General features: G+C 45.0%; 1 protein-coding gene across 36 annotated transcripts in view; it reads right to left on the bottom strand.

Annotated features, from left to right (window-relative positions):
* LOC144489182 (eukaryotic translation initiation factor 4 gamma 1-like) overlaps positions 1–9381 on the bottom strand; it is a 120688-nt gene extending 111307 nt beyond the window's left edge. For 14 of the 36 annotated variants that reach the window (XM_078207053.1, XM_078207120.1, XM_078207140.1 and 11 more), the window contains exons 1-3: positions 9237–9350; positions 8986–9104; positions 8727–8864 (exon numbers count right to left, since the gene is read on the bottom strand). The gene's annotated coding sequence lies outside the window, so the exon portion shown is untranslated. Of the gene's footprint in view, positions 1–7594; positions 7829–7928; positions 7947–8726; positions 8865–8985; positions 9191–9236 lie in introns of those variants that run through there. The other 22 variants (XM_078207055.1, XM_078207224.1, XM_078207250.1 and 19 more) reach the window with 14 other exon arrangements.
* Between the last annotated feature and the right edge of the window lie 1552 nt (positions 9382–10933).

The following is a 10933-nucleotide window of genomic DNA, read 5'->3' as shown; positions in this document are numbered from 1 at the left end:
GAGGGGGGGGAAGAGAGAGAGGGGGGGGAAGAGAGAGAGGGGGGGGAAGAGAGAGAGGGGGGGAAGAGAGAGAGGGGGGGGAAGAGAGAGAGGGGGGGGAAGAGAGAGAGGGGGGGGAAGAGAGAGAGGGGGGGGAAGAGAGAGAGGGGGGGGAAGAGAGAGAGGGGGGGGAAGAGAGAGAGGGGGGGGAAGAGAGAGAGGGGGGGGAAGAGAGAGAGGGGGGGGAAGAGAGAGAGGGGGGGAAAGAGAGAGAGGGGGGGGAAGAGAGAGAGGGGGGGGAAGAGAGAGAGGGGGGGGAAGAGAGAGAGGGGGGGGAAGAGAGAGAGGGGGGGAAGAGAGAGAGGGGGGGGAAGAGAGAGAGGGGGGGGAAGAGAGAGAGGGGGGGGAAGAGAGAGAGGGGGAGGGGGGAAGAGAGAGAGGGGGGGGGAAGAGAGAGAGGGGGGGGAAGAGAGAGAGGGGGGGAAGAGAGAGAGGGAAGAGAGAGAGGGGGGGGAAGAGAGGAGGGGGGGGAAGAGAGAGGGGGGGGAAGAGAGAGAGGGGGGAGGAAGAGAAGAGAGGGGGGGGAAGAGAGAGAGGGGGGGGAAGAGAGAGGGGGGGGAAAAGAGAGGGGGGGAAGAGAGAGGGGGGAAGAGAGAGGGGGGGAAGAGAGAGGGGGGGAAAGAGAAGGGGGGGAAGAGAGAGAGGGGGGGAAGAGAGAGAGGGGGGAAGAGAGGGAGGGGGAAGGAGAGGGAGGGGGGGAAGAGAGAGAGGGGGGGAGAGAGAGAGAGGGAGGAAGAGAGAGAGGGGGGGAGAGAGAGAGGGGGGGAAGAGAGAGAGGGGGGGAAGAGAGAGAGGGGGGGAAGAGAGAGAGGGGGGGAAGAGAGAGAGGGGGAAGAGAGAGAGGGGGGGAAGAGAGAGAGGGGGGGGGGAAGAGAGAGAGGGGGGGAAGAGAGAGAGAGAGAGGAGAGAAAAGGGAGGTTAAAGTCTTTTAGAAAGGGCAAGTACTGATATTCAAAGCTTTAGCCTACCATGGCCCTGAATCAGTTGGTTCAAAGTGGACTATTTTCCTACTCCATTTTCAACCACCGTACCGATCGGCAATGTGGACATGGGCTTGATTAACAAAAAGAACTCACCTCTGAAAAGCACATCAGCAGAACAGGTGATCTGCTGGCAGAACTCTTTTTTTGTTATATAATTGGACAGCAAAAGACTGGTGAATCGACACAATATTTGTATTCCCAACAACACTTTTCCCTCAGTCGGGACTCAAGAAAACTGCAAATAGTGGGAGCTACGTGGGAAGTGCACTAAAATTTCATACATGCAAACTGATCCCCAACTCCGTCACCACTGCTTAAGAGGCCATATGACATTCAACATTGGCCAGGTATGATCCAGAGCCTCGACATTATCATTGTGCTGTATTATTTTAAAACGTATAACACCTTTGTCCTTTCCTCAGATTGGAAATAACTACACTGTACCAGAACAACTGATTGCATCATGTTCCCATATTTTGTCCTCCAATAATTAACTGAAATACAGAAGCTTGTCAAAAGCCAAGCAGTCCAGAATGCACTATATAACTAACAGAAGCTACCAAAGCTTAGTGCACAAATGAACTGTCTGGTGAGGCACAATGACAGACCAGAAAATCTCCATCTGTTTTTGCTGAGACAGCTGATCTCAGTCAGGGCATAAAACTGCATAAATTAATTTTTTAGAGGGAGAATAGAAAAAAAATCCAAGCAGAGTCCCCACTCCTGTTCACTACCACCAAGTTCAAATACACAGTTTGAGGGTCAGGAAATGATCAAGCTCAGCAGTAATTCTGCTCAACATGTGAACATTGACAGTAACAAACACCAAATTAACCAAGTTGACGGAGGGTTGCACAGCTCCCTTTCATTGAAGCTTGGCATCTTGAGAATTTTTCCTAAGTAAATTATGTTTGCTGGTGTTGTATAGTTTCACTGCACCATATTTTGACATGAACACATCTAGCAGCTTGGTGTCATCAGGTGGTGATCAATTTTAAGGTGACACATGGAACTACTGTTAACTATGAGGATAGTGTTAAACTTCAAAAGGACATTCATAGGCTCGTGGACTGGACCTACAAATGGCAGTTGAATTTTAACACTAAGAAGTGTGAAGTGATTCATTTTGGTGGGAAGGAGGAGAAACAATAAAAATTAAATAGTGCAATCCTAAAGCTGGTGCTGGAACAGGTGTTTATGTGCACGATAGTTGAAGGCAGCAAGGCAGGATTGAGAAAGCGGTTCATAAAGCATGCAGGATCCTGGGCTTAGAGGGCACAGAGTACAAAAGCAAGTTATGATAACCCTGCATAAGACAATAGTTGGACCTCATCTGGAGTACTGTATCCAGTTCTGGGCATCACACATAGGAAGGACGTTATGGTATTAGGGAGGATACAGGAAGATTTGAGAATGGTTCCAGGGATGAGGGAAATCACTTGCATAGATTGGACTGTCCATCTTGGAAGAGAGAAGATTAAGAGCAGATTTATTAAGGTGTTCAAATATGAGTAAAAGAGTAAATGGAAGAAATAAGACAGTTCACTAGGTTGATTCTGAGTATGGAGGATTTTTTTTTTAAATTAGGAGAGTTTAATTAGGTTGGGCCTGTACTCATTGGAGTTTAGAAGAATGAGGTGACCTTATTGATACATCTAGGATTCTCAGGCGACTTGACATGGTAGATGCTCAGTGAATGTTTCCTCTTTTGGAGAGTTTAGAGCCAGAGAGCATAATCTCAGAATAAGGGGCTGCCATTCAAAGAGATGAGGATTGCCTTCACTCAGAGGGTAGTGAATTTGTGGAATTCTTGACCGCAGAGAGCTGTGGAGGCTGGGTCTTAAGTATGTTCAAGGCTGAGATCGATTTTAATCAGTAAGGGAATCATCAAAGGTTATGGAGATAAGGCAGGAAAGTGGAGTTGAGTTGAGGACTATATCAGATCAGCCATGATCTCATTGAATGGCGAAACAGACTCGTTGGGCCCAATGGCCTACCTCTGCTGGCTAAATTGCTCCACTGGCAGAAGGAGCAAGAACCAGAAGACACTGAGTTAAGGCAATTGGCAAAAGAATAACAGGAACACAAGAAAAACTTCTTATGTAGCAGGTGGTTCAGATCTGCAACGTGTTGCTCAAGAGCATGTGAAGTAAATTCAATCGAAGCCCTCAAAAGAGAATCTGTAATTATCTGCGAGAGAAACAGTTTGCAGGCTTATGGGGAAAGAGATGGGCAACTCAGAGGATCAGCATGGATAGGATCGGCCTAATGGCCTCCTTGTGCTGTGACCATTCTATAATTGAGGATTTTATTATTCTTCCGCAGTATGTGGACATCACTGGTTAGATTAGCATTTATTGCCCTCAAAGTGGTGGTGAGCCATCTTCTTCAACCAGTGATGTCCACGTGGTGTAAATATACCCACAGTGATGTTAGAAAGGGAGTTTTCTCAGTAAAGTTAACATGCACTTATTGGACAAGGCTCAACCAGAACCACTAGATGGAGCACTATAACTGGAAGAAAACTTGCAGACTCAATCCCATCCTACGTTAGTGTAAATCTTGTTGGCAAAATCAGTCACATGTAGCAGCTGTACACTATGCAACTCAGATCATCCCACATCACAGTTGAAATGTTTTAACACAGAGGAAAATAAATTAAGGAAAAAAGGCTCTTGTGCCAAACAATAAAATTTAAAGTTCAGTGGACATGTTATATCGTACCCTACTATGCCTCCACAACAATTTTCCCAACATCAAATTTAAGATGTTCACATCAAATCAGATCATTAAGTTTTCCATGAAGCAATGATGAAATCCCATAATTAGCACATTCACATGATTGATGCACAAAATAGCAGAGTTTAGCCTATTTTCAAGTTTGATTAAATTGTGCAAATACCAAATTATTTACATCGCAAGTCTGAGATACTCAAAATTCAAGATTGCTAAAATGGAAGTAATATAATCTCCAAGAATGCTGTCTCAGCTGTAATATTGTGTACAATTGTGAACGACATTTCAGGACGGATGTCAAGGTTTTGAAGAAAGCAGGGAAGGCTAACCAGGATAATACTTGAGATGAGAAATTGCTGTTATTTGGAAAGATTGGAGGGGCGAGGAATGTTTCCTGAAAGCAGAAGGATGAGTGAAGACCTAAAAGAGGTATTCCAAATTATACAGGGTTCCCAACTTGCTCCATTTCCTCTGGAAAGTGGGTCACAGATTTAAAATAACTGTCAGAGAAGTGGCAAAATTTTTTCAGTGTTAAGATCTGGAGCACATGACAACTTGCATTCACATAGGACCTTTAGCATAATGAAATGTGCCAAGGCACTTCAAAGGGGCATTATAATATGACTCCAAGCCACAAAGGAGATATTAGGGCAAAAGACCAAAAGCCTGTTTTTTTTTAGAAAAAGAATGCCTTAAAGGAAGAAAGTGAGGTAGAGAGGCAAAAAGGTTTAGGAAGGGAATCCCAAAGCTCAGAACATAGGCAACAAGGCAGTGGGGAATGCAATTAAAATTGTGGATGCTCAAGAGGAATTCAGATATCTCAGATGATTGTGGGGCTGGAGATTACAGGGATAGGGAGAAAAGAAGCCATGGAGGAATTTGAAAACATGGATGACAATTTTAAAATCAAGACTTGGCTTGACAGGGAGCCAATTTGGATCAGCAAACAAGGGTGATAAATGAACAGGACTTGGTGCAAGTTCAGACATGGGCAGAATTTTGGATGACCTTACATTTAGAGGGTAGAGTTTGGGAGATCAGCCATAATTTATTTGGAACAGTCAAATCTAGCAGAAACAAAGGCAAGAATGAAGGTTTCAGCAGCAAATGAGCTGGAGCAGGAGTTGGAAGACTTTACAGGAGGTGGAAATAGGCAGCCTTAGTGATGGCATAGATGCATCAGAAGCTCATCCTGGGGTCAAATATCACTCAAAGATTGAAAATAGTCTGAATTTATCTAATACAGTTGCCAGGGTAAAGGATGGAGTCAATGGACAGTGAAGAAATTTGTAAACTGAAAACTAAGGCTTCAATCTTACTTATATTTAATTAGAGGAAATTTCTGCTCATCCAGTACTGGTTGTCGAATAAGTAACGTAACAATTTAGGAACAGAGTCAAGAGATGGCGGTGAGCTAAAAAGTTAGATGTCATCAGCATACTTGTGAAAATTAACCCTGTGCCTCTATGATTATTGCATTGGGACAGTGTGTAGATTAGATATAAGAGGGGGTCTAGGGTAGATCCTCAGGCGGCAGTACGGTAACAAGGCAGGAGCAAGAAGAGAAACCGCTGCAAGTGGTACTCTCACTCTGGTTAGATAGACAAGAGTGGAACTCGGGCAAAGTAGTTGTTGTTGTCTCCTTTGATAAATGCTGTTTCGGTACTGTGGCAAGACTGGAAATCTGAAATCTCAAAATTGAAGATCTGGGAAAGAGAGGGACTGATTTGGGAGGCAACTACCTGAAGCAAATTCCATGGGAACTAGATATGCACTTAAAAGACTAATTTACAGGGTTATGGAATAAATTGGACAGCCCTTGCAAACAGCTTATATAAGTTCAACTGATAAAGGTTTTCTTCTGTCGTCCAAGATTCAAGAGATTCAATACTAAGTATGAATTGATTGAGAGCTTGATGTGATTGTGACTTTATGCTCAATGTTAAAAGCTAGAAAGACAAACATTACTAACAAAGCTGTATCTCCCAATTACATAAAATTAGCAATTCTTTGAATCATCACAATGCAAGAATACAACTCGCATTAAAACTCGAAGCCAACTTAACCTATCAATGGCGTTTTAGCTCATGCCATATTTTGATTCAAACTATATTCAGATTGATTCTATGTACAAAAGTATTTTATACCAAGACTATGCAATTCACATCCAGTTTAATGTAGTTCATTCTACTATAAACAGGAAAAAATTTGACAAACGCAGAGACCATAATTTCTGCTAAACTTCAGCTCAAAAAATTAAAAAGCCACACAGTCAATGCACTTGAAACAGAATGCAAACGCCATCAACTACATCTTGCCAAACCACTAGTAACTGTGGCTGAATCACTTAACCTTTCCTCAGCAAATTACCACAGGGCCTTTTACTAGATTATGTTACTGAGTAGCAATGCAAATCAAACTTATTCCTAGGACTTCAACATAGATGCAAAATAGATTTCTGCTAGTAGCCACATGAAATGCAAAGGATTTTTAAAATGTCATGACTTCAAGATGTCACATCTACATGTAATGCTTTCATAACAACACCCAAAACTTACAAGCAATCATAGAGATCAAACTGCACTGTAAAGCCATCCAACTAATCAAGTTCATTACAAGGTGGCTTATCTTACTCGCATCCATCCCTCCAAAAGAATTTGTACTAGATTAGAACAATTGCTACAGCTGTACATTAGATATGACCGTCTAAACATTACTCAAATATCTCACACATCAATTTAGTCAGTTATCCACATTTTTGTGGCCCCTAAATTTTCTTGGTATGATGCAGGAGACCAGTGTACATCAAGTCTGAATTTTTTTTTAAAAATTATAGGCAAGTTTTTACCCCAAAATATAAGGCCACATTAAACCACCAAAATTGGTTTTTGGATTATGTTTAGTCATTTCCAATCTTCCCTATACAGCTGAGAAATTGCCATCCAAAATCGTTCAGATTACACCAACGCATATAACTTATCAAAACAGAAAAGATGCCTGTATTAATGACTTGATAGCTATAGATACGATCAGTTAATGCTATTTCTCTGCCGGACACACATTCTCTCAAGCAAGCATACGGTATCAGACGATTAGTAGACCTTACAGCCTGTTACTGCAGTGCAGAGAGAAACCCACAAATTGTAATGAACACCAAAACCACACCCACTGCCAGGGAGCAGCACTGAGCCCATGTGGACTCTGCCGATAAATTAACAAGCCTATGTACATGCATCGACATTTGCCGCATGCTTTCAATTCATGCAATTTTGTAACATATGGGAAGTATTTTAAATCTCTACACATTCGCACCCTCAAGTTTTTATGCACAAAATATCAACACCGAATCAAACATATCACAATATTCATTTCAAACTTTAAACATGAAATGAGTACATGCCCAATCCGATGGCATTTTAATTACTACATTCCGCCTGATAACTTCCTAGAACTATGTTCCATTAGGTTTTTTTTACACCGAATACGCTTCAATATTTGCACTATTTCAGCGCCAGTGTCAGGAGGGCCGAATTCAAATCATTTTGAGCGAAACTTTACAATAATTCGCAACGCAGGATGTTATGAAACTACATCAGCGATTTATTACACGTCTTGCTATCAGTAAAAAGACATTTCGGCCATTAAATTAACATGGGTTGACTTCCTTGTCCTGCGCTTCGAAATTAAGTTAAATCTCAAACGAATATAAACAGATCATCCCCTGATCAACCCGAAAACACATCTAAGACTTCAAAACTGAAGGAGAAAAGAAATCGGAAGATTTAAAAAAAGGAATCGAACGAGAACTCTCCAAAGCTTGGCATGCGTGCCCTTACACAATATTAGTTTTGAGAAAAGTTCTGCCCATAAATTTGTCCTTGTCCTTCCCGAGTAACAACACACCATTCCGCCAAGGTTGCTACTACTTGTTAAAAACGCATTTCCCAAAAATGGTTAAAACTTTATTACACTTCCGTTAACGAAAAACTCCGAGCCCCTGACTTTTCTCTTTAAAAAAAAATGAGTCGGGTCACATGGTGATCTTTCCCCAGCGCTGTGAGAATATCTATATATAGTTAAAGATGATGGGAGAGTTTGCAGCAGTGGGATATAGAGTGCATGTGTGCGCCGGCTCGGTGTGGGGAGGAGGTGACAGTGTGACTCACTCACTTTGCGCCATGCCTCTCGGACCCAACCACCAGCTGCACATGGTTCCTCTTTTACCGGCTTTTTTTCCCCCTCCTCCCTCCAGTAGTACAAACGTGTCAGTTTTAGGCTCAGGCTGCAAACGCAGCAACTCCCAACAGCCGCCACACACACACACACATTGGGAGGGGGTAAATATTCATACTAATATCTCAAAATAGTTAAAACCCTGAGCTCTCCCTCTCTTACCCTACCCCCCCCCCCCCACCCCACACACATTCCCCTTTCCAGGGTTACATTCCACCTTCAACAGCTCCCATATGGTCTCCCACCCCCCTGTACAACCCACACCGAGACACACGAGTTAAGAGCCGGCTCTTGTTTCAGTCTGAGCCTTCCCTCCACCCCCCCACACACACAAAAAAAACTTCCAACGTGAGACTTTGGCAGGAGAAGCTGGGGCCTCCTGTCTCCACCGGCCTGGGAAGGCCTGCTCTTAAACTTCACCCTCCCCAGGAGCAAGGAGGGCCAGAGACAGAGTGGGGCCCGGACCCCCAGCTATAGGCTGTGTGGCCTTCTCTCTCTCTCTCTCCCCCCACTACCCCCTCCCTCACTCCACCGGCTGGGGAAGGAGCCGATCATCCCAGGGAGTCAGGCACAGAGATACCGAGGCCTATCTCTCTCTTCTCCCCCCCCCCCCCCCCCCCAATTTCAGTGAGGGGGAGACAGAGAGAGAGACTCCCTCCTGCAAGCCCAGGCACCCCACCTTGGCCTAAACCCACGCTCCCCCTCTCCTCAGCAAAGCACCGCGGCCGCCCTTACCCGGGGAAAAAGGCTCCTCCTCAAGGTGTGTGAAATGTTGGAGGGGTTTTTTTTTGTGGGGAGGGTCGGGAGGGGGGTTGGGGGGGGGGGAAAGGTTGTTTTTTTTTCCCGGTTCCTTCCTCCCTTCCTTCTTCGGTCCTGCGGATCAGAAAAAAATAAGAGAGAGTCAGGTCGGTGGGGCCGGTCAGCGGCGAGTGTTTGCAGCCTCCATGCCGAGGATGGAGACGGATAATGAAAGGCGGCCCCGGTAATGGCGTACCTTCGTCCTCAGTCCGCACAGCCGGACGATCGGCTACTTTCGGGGATTTCCGCCTCTAGGGTTCCGGAAAGGACACGTGATACCGCCGGGGCGAGGGCAGCAGCAGCAGCGCTTCACTCCTAATGACAAGCAGCAACATTGATCACTGTTAACCAGCCGCCTCGCAATTCACAGCCTCCACACACACAGCGCAACCCTCTGCCTTGCCTTATCACATTTATATATTTTTAATATATATTATATAAACTCACCCCAAAGTTCAACACACAAGATTTGGCTTCCAAACAATTGACAAGCTTTTCTCAAGAAATATCTCCCTCCCACTCACCCCAAAGTATTTCACCTCCAATCAATCACTTGGGGAGGTACAACCCACTCGCTTTGCGTAGTCGCACCAAAGAGCAATGAAATTAAGAGCTTTTTGCCACACAGGTTAGTTAGTCTACGTGGACAGCTCCCCCAAGTAATCAAAGCAGGCAGACTCTTGCTCAAGTCTTGGTGCCAGGTTTGTGCCTACCAACTCAGGTGGAAAGTTTGTGCTTATAAATTCTGTTGCAAGTTCTGTGCCTATAAATTCAGGTGGAAGGTCCGTGCCTGCCAGCTCAGGCGGAAGGTCCGTGCCTGCCAGCTCAGGCGGAAGGTCCGTGCCTGCCAGCTCAGGCGGAAGGTCCGTGCCTGCCAGCTCAGGCGGAAGGTCCGTGCCTGCCAGCTCAGGCGGAAGGTCCGTGCCTACCAATGCAGACGGAAGGTCCGTGCCTACCAACTCAGGCTGAAGGTCCGTGCCTACCAACTCAGGCTGAAGGTCCGTGCCTACCAACTCAGGCGGAAGGTCCGTGCCTACCAACTCAGGCTGAAGGTCCGTGCCTACCAACTCAGGCTGAAGGTCCGTGCCTGCCAGCTCAGGCTGAAGGTCCGTGCCTACCAACTCAGGCGGAAGGTCCGTGCCTACCAACTCAGGCTGAAGGTCCGTGCCTACCAACTCAGGTTGAAGGTCCCCGTACCTACCAACTCAGGCGGAAGGTCTATGTTGTTGATAACTCTATTTAAGGGGCATCTAGACAAATACATGAATAGGGTGGGGATGGAAGGATACGGACTCCGTAAGTGCATACTGTTTTAGTTTAAGCAGACATCATGATCAACGCAGGCTTGGAGAGCCAAAGGGCCTGTTCCTGTGCTGTACTATTCTTAGTTCTTTGTCTACCACGCCAGGTGGAAGGTCTGTGCTTACAAACTCTGGTGGAAGTGTTAATTATCAAACCAGCTAAGCTAATATGAACAAATATACATTTCTGAAAGATTTAAAATGCACACTATAACACAAAATATAGCATATGCATACTTCATTTTCAAAGTCCCTTGGGGCATGCAATAATTGTGAGTTGAGAGGGTGGGAAGGCAAACTGTTTCCAAGTCAGTAGGAGATGTGTAACACAAATTGTTTCTCCTTTTTCTCTACAGATAGGAAATAACTCCTAACTTGTCTTTCCCCTAATGATAGAGGTGAGATTGGGACGTGACATGAGGATTTACAGGTGTAAAAGTCCACATACCACTGTTGTATAAAACAATACATTTGAGTAAAGATGCATGGCACTCCCATCCCATCCACTCTACCCCACACAGAGTACTTTAGAATCAAACATCTTTCAAAATGCGTTGGAAAATATTTTCTTTCACAGTTCAATTTTTCAGACAACTCAGCAACCTTTGTAGCAAAACCTGCATGATACAATATAGGCACTATGAGCCATTCAATAAGTTTACTGTGAAAATCCCCTAGTCGCCACACTCCAGTGCCTGTTCGGATAATACTGGGGAAGAACTTAGCAGAGCCAATGCACCTACCCAGCATACCTTTTGGACAGTGGGAGAAAACTGGAGCACCCGGAGGAAACCTACACAGGCATGGGGAGAACGTGCAGACTCTGCACAGACAGTGACCCAA

This window comes from Mustelus asterias, chromosome 3 (assembly GCF_964213995.1).
Source record: "Mustelus asterias chromosome 3, sMusAst1.hap1.1, whole genome shotgun sequence".
In the NCBI taxonomy this organism is placed as follows: Eukaryota; Metazoa; Chordata; class Chondrichthyes; order Carcharhiniformes; family Triakidae; genus Mustelus; species Mustelus asterias.
Note: the sequence above shows the minus strand (reverse complement) of the source record. Positions and strands in the feature narration are given on the sequence as shown.